This window comes from Halichoerus grypus, chromosome 8 (genome assembly GCF_964656455.1).
Source record: "Halichoerus grypus chromosome 8, mHalGry1.hap1.1, whole genome shotgun sequence".
NCBI lineage: Eukaryota > Metazoa > Chordata > Mammalia > Carnivora > Phocidae > Halichoerus > Halichoerus grypus.
This window is the reverse complement of record NC_135719.1, coordinates 68,482,696-68,493,587: the sequence shown is the minus strand read 5'-3', so window position 1 is coordinate 68,493,587 and position 10,892 is coordinate 68,482,696.

The window sequence follows — 10,892 nt, the reverse complement described above, 5'->3', positions numbered from 1 at the left end:
AAGGTTAAGAGGGAAGGCTCTGGAGCCAGCCTATATGGGTTTGCCCCTTTCCCTGCTCGTGCTTTCTTGCTCACTCTCTCTGCCAAATAAATAAAAGATCTTTAAAAAATATCTTTCACGTCTAAAATCAAATCCAACTTTCATATTTGCATCTTTCCCACAAGTTTGTTAAACATTTGGCTAAAAACAGAATGTTCTTTGTGATCCCTTGATCCCCCTTCTTGTAACCTTCCTTCCTTGAGGTAGATTCAAAGATGAATTACTGGATTAAATAGTACAAAGTTTTTAAACCTCTCAATGTAACTTAGGCACTTAAATAATTATATTATTGGAACAAGAAAAGTCAGGGCAAGACCCAAGACAGATGCCTTTGAGTTACTTAAGGACATTTTTTTTAAAAATCAGGTCCAATCCATTAGTAGTTCGAAAATCAATTTAGAGAAATGTGACCCATATTTTCAATGTATCACCATAAGGAGAGCAAGTGTAATTTTATGTGTAACCGGGTCATGATGTAAACTGTGGGTCATAATCAAAAAGTGTGAAAGCAACTGGCCTAGATACTGGTAGAAACTGATTGCATCTTCTCTGTCCCTGAGGGGTCTCACATTTTCATACCAGGAACCACGGGGCCTCTGAAGGAGGCCTCCACCCCATGTACAGCGCCCAGTGGCCATTCCACCCTGAAAGCTCAGATTTCCAAAGGAGGCAGTGAAGAGCACCCAGGCGTGCTTACATCACTTCCATGGGAGGGAACAGGACCGGGGGCAGCCCTTTGCTGGTTGCTGTTCACAGCTAGAAGCATAGCTCCTGAGGGCAGCCAACTCAATTCTCCCTTTACCCAGGCAGGTTCTTGGTTTGGGAAGGAAAGGGGAGGAGGAAGAAGGAGGATGCCTTCCTCTCTGTGCCTGAGGTTGCAGCTTATGGAGAAAACTCGTTTTCCTTTGGAGACTCAGGTTTTCTTTTTTATTCCACTTAACGCCATCACGCATTTGGCTCACTAAAGTGCATTTCCTGTCAGGGAGACAGCGACTTCAGAGAACAAAAGGGAGGTCCTTCAAGGGAGCAGGAACAGAAAAGCAAGAGGATCAAGAAGAGGTTCAACAAAGCAGGAAATCAAGCAGAAGCAATTAGTAAAAACACGTCAGCACCCATGAGGCCTTCTTGACTCGGCCACGGGCCCACCAGGGTTAATGACTTGAGTGAGAAGAGAGTAAGCCCCAGCTACATGACTCCTGGTGCTAAAGGATCAAAATATACCCCTATGTATTATTAGCCTTAAAAAGTGTTGGGGGGAGACAGGGAGGACATTTAAACAACCATCTGCTCGTGATGAGTTCTGAGATGAGTCCTGAAGCTCCTGCCCCCTGAGACCAAAGCCTGAGGTGGCCCTGCTCTCAAGGATGGCTCCATCTTGGCCCTTGGGTCTTAGCTCAGAGGTAACCACTGCACAGGGGCTTTCTTCAGCCACTGAATATGATGCCCCACCTCTCACCCTATTGCTTGCCATCACAACACCCTCTTTATTCTCTGCTGGGCACTTAATAGTATCTAGAATTAGCAGAGACCTTGGCCATTTTCTCACACCTGGATCCCCCATGCCTAGGATGGAGCATGGTTCCTAATTGCTATTGATGATAGCTAATGCTCACTGAATACCTACTACGTGCCAGGCACCATCAGAAGCATTTTATGTGTCTGAAATCATTCTTGTTCTTTCAACCACCCTGTGGTGGAGGTGTTAATATTGTTCCCCACATGCAGGAAGTTACAGGGCAGAGCTGGGATTCGAACCCATGCAGGCTGGCTCCAGAGCCTTCCCTCTTAACCTTCACAGTCTCCTGCCTTCCCTGGTGGTGCTCTGAGATATTTGCTGAAGTAACATATGCAGCATGGATAAAGTAAGAGGAGAATAACTTGGCAAGAGGGCTGTAGGGGAAGAGAGAAGCCCATGAGGGCAGCAGGGCCAACCTGAGGGGGTGCTTGACTCCAGCCCAAGATGCTGCTCTTTGATTCAGTAGTAATGGGTACAGCTATCTACAGTGGAAGGATAAAATGGTACACCATTCTGAGGGCAATTTATCAGTATTTATTACAAAAGAAAAGAAAGCCTTAAAACGTAAATACATTTGAGCCATAAATTCCTCTTCTGGGAATTTTTCCTAAGAAAAATCATAATTTGTGTACAAAAACGTAAGCAATAGGATCTTCAGTCCAACCCAAATATCCTACAGTAAGAGTTGGATACGTAAACTTTATTCCTCTCATTTCAGTGTAACCAACAAAAAGAACAAAGAATATGGGGAAATAATTCATGAGGTATTAAAAAGCAGCATAAAAAGCCTCAAACGTGGTATGGTATGGATTATCTTTAGGTGGTGACACTATGGAAAATTTTTCTTTCCTTTGAGTTTTTTGGTATTGTCCAAGCTTTTGCTTTGAACGTGTATTCCTTTTGTATTTAGGGGAAAATGTTACTTTGACTAGAGGCAGGTTTTTGAACAGAAGTGGCACCATCAAAGCTGTAGGTCAGGATTAATCTGGCTATGGTATGTAGCCCAAACAGAGGGCAAAAGTCTAGGGTGGGAAAGGCAGTGAGACTCTGTCGTAATAACCTAGATAAAAGGCTAAGAGGACCCAAACAAAGGTGTTCACAAGAAGAAAAGAGGGACCTCCCTGTGCATCCATGGGCATGTGACAGGCTAGTAAACACTTGATTTCCAGGGCTTCCTAAAGCTAGTTTGGATGAAGACTGGGCAGGTTAAAAGCATCTACAGCCAGCAATGTCCTAGGCAATTAGGCTACCGGTGAAAGACCGGAAAGCTCCAGACAGAGATAAGGAAGGGTAAATTATTGAGGCACAGCCAGCCGTGAGACTTGGTACCTGCCACCAAACATCAGGTGCACTCGGCTCCTTCCCTTCTCCAGCCTTTGTCCCTGCATTTAGTCTAGCTCCTCTGTCAGTGTCTTGTCTCTTCCCACTTCTCATTATTATTATCAGTTTAGTGCTTTCATAAATACGTCATTCTTTTTCATTTCTTCCCTTTAAAAAAGTGTGAAAGGGTATGTCTTTGTGAGAGCACTTGAAGATTCCTAAGTGATGAGACTATTGCAGCGTTTCTGTGTCTCTTAAAGTGTGCAAGAAGAAAAATGTCATATTATCTAAGAGTTCAAGTCCAAATTTCTTTGTCAAGCATTCAAAGCCCTCCATAACGTGGTACCAACATATCTATCCATTCTTATCTCCCAGTAGCCCATAAATAAACTCTGCTTCATTCATGTTGTGTCTTCCTAATAGATCATGCCCGGCTGGCTCTACCTCTGGATGGTCCCTTCCCCAATCTCTACATCCCCAACATCTCCATTCTTCCAGCAAAACTCAGCATCCACCTTTTCCACGAAATCCTCCCCAAGCATTTCGGAACATGGAGATATCTTAACACCTGTAACAATAGTTTTATATCTGGGTAATACTTATTGAGTGTTTTTAAGCCCAGGCTTTATATGCATTATCTCCTTCTATCCCTACAACTACCCAACAAGATATTATTAACTCCATATTACAGGTGAGCAGACAGACCATCAGTGATATTAAGTAACTTGCCAAGTGTCAACTACCTAGTAAATGGCAAAATTGTCATTCAAACCTAGACAGTTTGACTTCAGAGCCTAGCTTTTCACCTCTGGCTTGTGGTCCTAATCTGGAGGTTTTCACTTTTTTTTTCCCCAAGTAAGGGAATATTGTGCTTTATTCAAATGAAAGTGTAATCAACAGACCTAGGAGGAGCTGCTCTGGTGGAAGAAGTGGGGAAGGGTCCCCTGGCTTCTCTGTAGAGCCCTAGGGGTCTAAAGAACACAATGAAAATCACAGATTCTTCCCAACCTCCTCATCCGAAAATGCCAGCGGGTCAGTTCAGAACCAGTTCCTGGGCCCACCTGTGTCCCTCTCTTCTTCTCTGGAATTTCTCAGACTCTGAACCATTTACTTGTCAGTTAATCATGTACTAGTAAGCTGTTTCTTTGAAACACTATTTCCCTTTAATGATATCTCCATGATTAACTATAGTATGTGATTGTTTACACCTAGTACTCAGCAATTCAAATAGCTACTGGCAGGAGAAAAGTGTCCCCAGGATGGTTATACAGTTTAAATCTTTAGGTCCTTTGCAGCAAATGTAACAAAGGATATATATCCATAATATATAAAAGTTGCCATAAATATTAAGAAGTCTTGCTGTAATCAGAGAAACGCAAACTAAAACAATAATGAGATCCTATCTTTGATCCATTTAAATTATTTAAAAGAATAACAATAGCATATTCTGTGAATATGTATATATGGAAGTGGACTGTTTCATACATTGATGGTGGCAGTGTAAATTTGTACAGACTTTTTAGATGAAATCGTTTGATATTGAAGAGGAGCAGAATATGCCATCCCAAAATATGCCGCTATGGCATAAAGATTATGTTGAGCTGAAGGCGCTTGAGAAGCAGATATAAGAAAAGCTCTTGGCACTCCCCCTATTTGCCTAAAAGCGGGACATACACTTACAAAGGTGTCCTTCCTCCCTTCTCTACCAGGAAGGGCAGAAGCCCATCACCAGAGACAGCTCTAGACCCTCATCAACCCAGAGATGGCACCAGAGGAATCTACATAGCAAACTATTAACTGGCCCTTCTCTTCCACTAGTATCCCCCTATATTTACCTTCCTACAATTTTCTGCCCTAGAGACTCCAAGTCCTTTTCCTTTGTCTTGTCACTTCTCTAAGAATGTCTTGTTCTCTTGTTGAGATGCTATACAAGCCCAAATTCTAACCATCGCTTTGAGTTATTCATCACTGAGTGCTCCCATGTGTGTGCAATGTACATGTTAATACACTTCTGTGTGTTTCCTGTTTCTTTTATCAGTCTAATTATCGGTCCCCAGCCAATGAACTTGATTGGTAGCAGGAAAAATAGTGAAGTTTTCCCTCTCCTACAATGCCCATCAAAAACTTAGTGGATATTGTCTTTGATCTAACAGTTCTTCTTTTAGAAATCTTTCATATAAAAAATACTTGCACACATATGCAAAGTTATATCAGTAGGGATGTTCACTGCAACATTGTTCATAAAAGCAAAATACTGGAAACAATCTAAATGCCCATGAATAAGGCATAGTAACAAATTAAATAAATTAATGAATTTATTAAATAAATTGTTTATATACCCAGAATGGAAAATTATATATAATTCATTTAAAATTTTTGATAGACCAGTATACACTGACATGCAAAGATTTCCAAGATATATGATTAAGTTTTTTAAAAAAGCAAGTCAGCAGATAATATGTATTATATAACTCCATTGTATAAAACAAAAAATTCTATATAATCTATTATTATCTGGAAACAGTTAACCACACTGTTAACAGGTCTCTCCCATGAGGAAGGAGCAGGATTGGGAGTACGTAAGTATGTGAAGGGGGACCTGGCCCTTTTTATCCTAAAATGTGAACTTTTTACTTTTTATAACAAGCATATGTTTTTTGTGTATTACTTGCTTAACTAAAGTATAGTTTTAAAAAAGTAATATAACATTTAGGCTTTGGTTGGGGATAGCCAAGGGGAAAAATTACCCTAGACTTTGGCACAAAAACACCCTAGAATCTAGCATAAAACAGGTGTCTTGATACTTCTCTATTAAACTCTGACTTGTGTTAAAATACCATGTACATCCCTAATCTCTAGTAGTTTCTGGGATACACAATTTTGGACACAATTTTAAGAAATACAGAATCCGTGTTCAGTGTCCTCTCCCAGCAGGCCCTGTGTGCCTGCCAGGCTGGAGTGTTCTTTACATTCCCAGCAGCAAAGTTTCTGAGGGGACCCAAAAAAGAGCCTGAGTTCAGAGGACAGGAGCAGCACCCTCTAAGGGGAGCGGAGAGTCAGAGGAGAGGTTGGGCCAGGAGAAAGGTCTAGGATCTAAGAGGTGGTCTTTCCACAGCTGCAGGGTTAGCCACAGAAATGGCTTCCCAAGTACCTAGGGCGCCTGGTGGTAAAGGTCAAGATCCTCATGGACTTCCTCAGACTTCCCAAGGCCATTTCAGTCACAAGATGTTAAAGAAAAGATTGTTCACAGCTTTAGGGTTAAGCTGAATCCACTCACATGAAAATGAATGGCTGTATGATTTGTGCCCCAATGATTTGTGTCTTCTGAATGAAGGTGGGGAAATGGGAGGAAGGAGCCAGATTACAAAGTGAACTATCACCATCCATTTAAGTTCTCCTGTTTCTTCTGTTCACCCCCCACCCTCCCCAAACACCTCCCATCTCTTAATTCAGCACCTCAGAAAAATCAGATTCCCAGTACTCGCTCTGGTCCATCACCCTCCTTCTGTCAGCCTGGGCCCTTCAACTAATCAGTATTAAGATTCCAGAACCTAATTGTGTCTCTGAGCATTTACAGTTGTCCTCCGAGCACCTTTTCTCCCATCCTGAGCCAGTTGGGTGGGGCTGCCATTTCCTTCTCCTCCTAGGACTCCTCCTGCTCTTAATTTCCCCGTTGTTCCGGGTGCATCTTTGCATAAGGAAAAAAGCTTCTATCCTAAGCCTTTTAAAAAATTGCTGAGGGATTTGTTTCTGTGGCCTCCTTTTTAAGCTGAGAAGACTCAAGTGATGTGGAAGGCAAAGCATGGTTTGATCTGTCCCTTTGCGCCTCTCTCTCTTTAACGCTTGGGACCCAATTCCGTCTAAGCCAGCTCAGTCTGGTATCAGGCACTTCCAGATAGTCAGTGTCCAGATGGGGATGAGTAAGGAGCAGAGCTGCCCTCAGGAAGGTCATTCACCAGTGGTCATGAAAATGGGTTTGAACAGCCCGTTAGGACCCGGAGACCTTTGCATCTTGAAAAACAGAGTACATTGACATGGTGAATTATTATGCCACTGATTAAATGTGAAGTTGATAGGGGCGCCTGGGTGGTTCAGTCAGTTGAACATCCGACTCTTGGTTTTGGCTCAGGTCATGATCTCAGGGTCTGTGCTCAGCAGGGTGTCTGCTTGAGATTCCCTCCCTTTCCCTCGGCCTCTTCCCTCGCCCCACTGCCCCGGCTTGTGCGTGCTCTTTCTCTCTCTCTAAAATAAATAAATAAGTCTTTTTAAAAAATGAAGTTGATAAAGTTTCCAATGACAAGGGGAAATGCCTATAAATAGTGTTAACTAGGAGAGGGGGAAAGCAGGGTACAAAAACAGTGCAGCTTATCTCAATGGTGTAAAGAATATTATTTATATACATAGACTCATTTTTAAAAGATGGAAGAAAATATAAACTGTGATTGTTTAAAAGCAGTGAGATTGTGAATGATTGTGATTTCCTTATTTATACTTATCTGAATTAAAAAAAAATTTCATGGTGGGAGGTTAAGATGTTTTTAATCAGGGAGGAAAAAAAACGTTTTTCAGAGAAAGTGAGCAAAGGGGTAGGAAGATCATGACTGGAAATGTGGACATGTGTATTTTACCTGATTCACAGTGTAAAGAGAGAAGCAGAAGTATTTGGTCAACACACCTGAAGGAAGAATTTGGTTTGGTGAAGAATAGTGCTGCAGAGAAAACATAAAGCTATTTATACGTTCACTGGTCATTGTCAAAGGTATGTAAGAGATGCCTAATTCTCTGGGTTAATCTGTGTGATTCATCGAAAATTCCCACACCTATTGTAACCAAAGCTTTCTGTCACATCCTGTGCCTTTTTTTAATGTGTTGAGTGTATTTAGGAAATGGTCCTCAATAGATGCATTAAACTTACTCATTACCGAATGTTTACTGAACACCCCAGGGACTTTATTTTATTTAAAAAAAAAATACTTTGGCTCAGAAAAATATACTTTGGTTACTGGTGCAAAAATCTCTTGTATTAGAACTATATGCTCTTTTGAGGAAAACGGAATTAAAAAAAACACCTCTTTGTAACAGAAGTTCTAATTCATATTGAAGATATTTTGAAAATAGATTTTTTAAAAGATTGTATTTATTTATTTGAGAGAGAGAGAGCATGAGCAGGGGGAAGGCCAGAGAGAGAGGGTGCGCTGAGCAGGGAGCCCTACACGGGGCTTGACCTCAGGACTCTGAGATCATGATCTGAGCCGTGAAGGCAGACGGTAACAGACTGAGCCACCTAGGCGCCATGAAAATAGATTTTTTTAAATGGTAGAGGGTAGTATACATTTTGGTAAATTTCCTTGCTGTTATTTTGTCTATGTGGAGGTGGGATTTTTCCTTAGTGGTAATCATACTGTATATTGAGGACAGGACCTGCTTAAAGTACGAATTTCCATATAAAACAATTTGCCATCTTCTTTGAAAATACAGCTTTAACAATATAATGACTTTTGCCTTGTAAAAATAAGCTTTCACATCTCAAATTTTATTTATTTATTTACTTACTTACTTACTCACTTACTTATTTGGGTGGGGACTTAGATTAGAAAAGAGGTTACTCCAAAGATAACCACATATTACTATCCAGGTTAACCAAAGAAATTTCATTTGGTCAACCTAAGAGCCTCATTAAGACTCAGTGTCCTGGGGCTCCTGGATGGCTCAGTGGGTTAAGCATCTGTCTTGAGCTCAGGTCATGATCCCGGGGTCCTGGCTCCTTGCTCAGAGAGGAGTCTGCTTCTCCCTCTGCCTCTTCGCCCCCCACCCCCTGCTTGTGCTCTCTCTCTCACTCTCAAATAAATAAATAAAATCTTAAAAAAAAAAAAAAAGACTGAGTGTCCCAATTTTCACTACTACTTTGATGCCTTCCTTCCTTTGTTTTACAAGTATTGAATGCCTGGATCGCACCATATTAGAAGTTTTGAGGCACACAAAGGTGGTCTTTAACCCAAAGGAGCTTAGAATCTATCGGTGGAGAGAAAACACATACAGTATCCTCTACAAAGGAGACTGCCCTTTGTAGGCTCAAAACAGTGGCGGTCTTCTTTAGAAAGTATACTTTTATAGCAGCAAGTGATTAGTTTTAAAACCTAAACATCACTGATCAAATTGAGCTTTTGATTACCCCTAACATTTTTTCATACCACCACCTACACCAGCTCATTATACACGATTGTCATGCCCACCTGGAATTTAGCTAAGCAGTTATATTCGGCAACTAGTTTTTTTAATTAAGTTAGAATCACATGATTAAGTTATCAATATCCATCATGGTATTACAAATCATGTTCGTCGACTGATTATATTATATTCTGTTTATAGATTTCTCCCTAAAAGACAAATGCTTAATATAGTCAAGTTTTAAATTTGGTTTCCAGAACAGAAAAGCTTTTCTACCATAGAATCATCTCTCTGTTGATAGTAGACTAACCTCTGGTAGGGTTAATCCACTAGATTTGTCCCATAACAAGGTAGCAAGCTCTGAAGACCCTTAACTCTAAAATAAATACAGAATAGACCCACTCTAATCCTCTCCTTGCTCCACATCCTTGTATGTGTCTACTGGCTTCTCCACTTGAAGATCTTGTAGTCACTTCAAATTCAACATGTTCAAAATTGAATCTGTTAGTCCCACCCAGCCCCCAAATTCACATTCTTACTCATCCTTGTAAATATTCTAAATCTTCATTAGTTTTTTGGAGCCTTCTGTTTGACGGTTATATGACCAAATGAATAGGGCACAGGTTTCTGGGTTAGAGAATTAGTTCAGGATCCTGCTTTGGCCTTTCTGAGATTTAGTACTTATCTGACTATAAGCAAGTAAGCCTTGCTGAGCACCCCACTCCTATATAAAATGGGGCCGGTAGCAGGGCCTACTTCACAGAGTTGCTTTGAGAATCAAATAGATAGTGTCTGTAAAAGCCTTAAAGTGCTACACAAACATTAGCCAGTTTTATTTGGTAATAACGGTAATATTTATGATCCTTCAGAATGTGAGATTCACACAAGAACGTGTCAAGATGTGCTAAGCTGCCCAAAGAGACATTCATAACCATGGAGAATTTGCCATAGCCTAGTCCAGCCCAATCTCACTCAGCCTTGGCTTTACTCCTGGCTTGATTATTCTCAAGGGAATGGAAAACATATATGACCTGAACGGATTAGGTTATACCCCTGCTTCAGACTCACCAATGGCTTGCATTGCTTCACAGTCCAAAATCTTCACATGGTTCACACGTTCTGCCACCATGTTCTACCCTGACCACATCTCCAGCGGTATTGCCCACCGTTCTTCCTCTCACTTGCTTGCTGATCTTTTCTTGCCTGCCCAATTCCTCAATTCCTAAATTAAAGCCTCTCCCCAAGCCATTCCCTTCCCTGGTCACACTCTCTACCTCCTCTCCAGTCCTCCACTGAAATGTCACTTCATCACAGAAGCTTTTTCTAACTAGCTGAGACCCCATATTTACTCTCTTGGAACGCTTAGCTTCTCTTTCACAGCACTGATCACACTTGAAATAATCATATGTATACTTTGTCTTCTCTAGACTCCCTGCTTGCTATGTGTCATTTGCATGATTCCACCTGAACAGGCTGAGCCATTTGCAAAATAAAGCCCATTTTCTATGATATCTGAACTACAACAACACCAATCCTTCCCCTCTGAAATTAGCTGGAAGTCAAGTAACTCCTGGGATCCCCTCCCCTCCCCAGAAGTACTAGATCCCCTCCCCTAGAACTGCCCAGGGTTGCTTACTTTTGTAGAGCACAAATCAGCTCTACTCTCTTGACAGCCGGTGTGCCTGCTTGGAGAATGGGAACTCAGCTGCAGTCTTTCAAGGATGGGTTGACTGGCTCTGCCAGGCTAGAGGTTCTTGACCAACCCCACAAGCTGGGGAGGATTGCAGAGGCATTTAGCTATATAGCTGGGAGGGTGTAGCAGGAGGGGTTAATAAGATCAGCCACACCC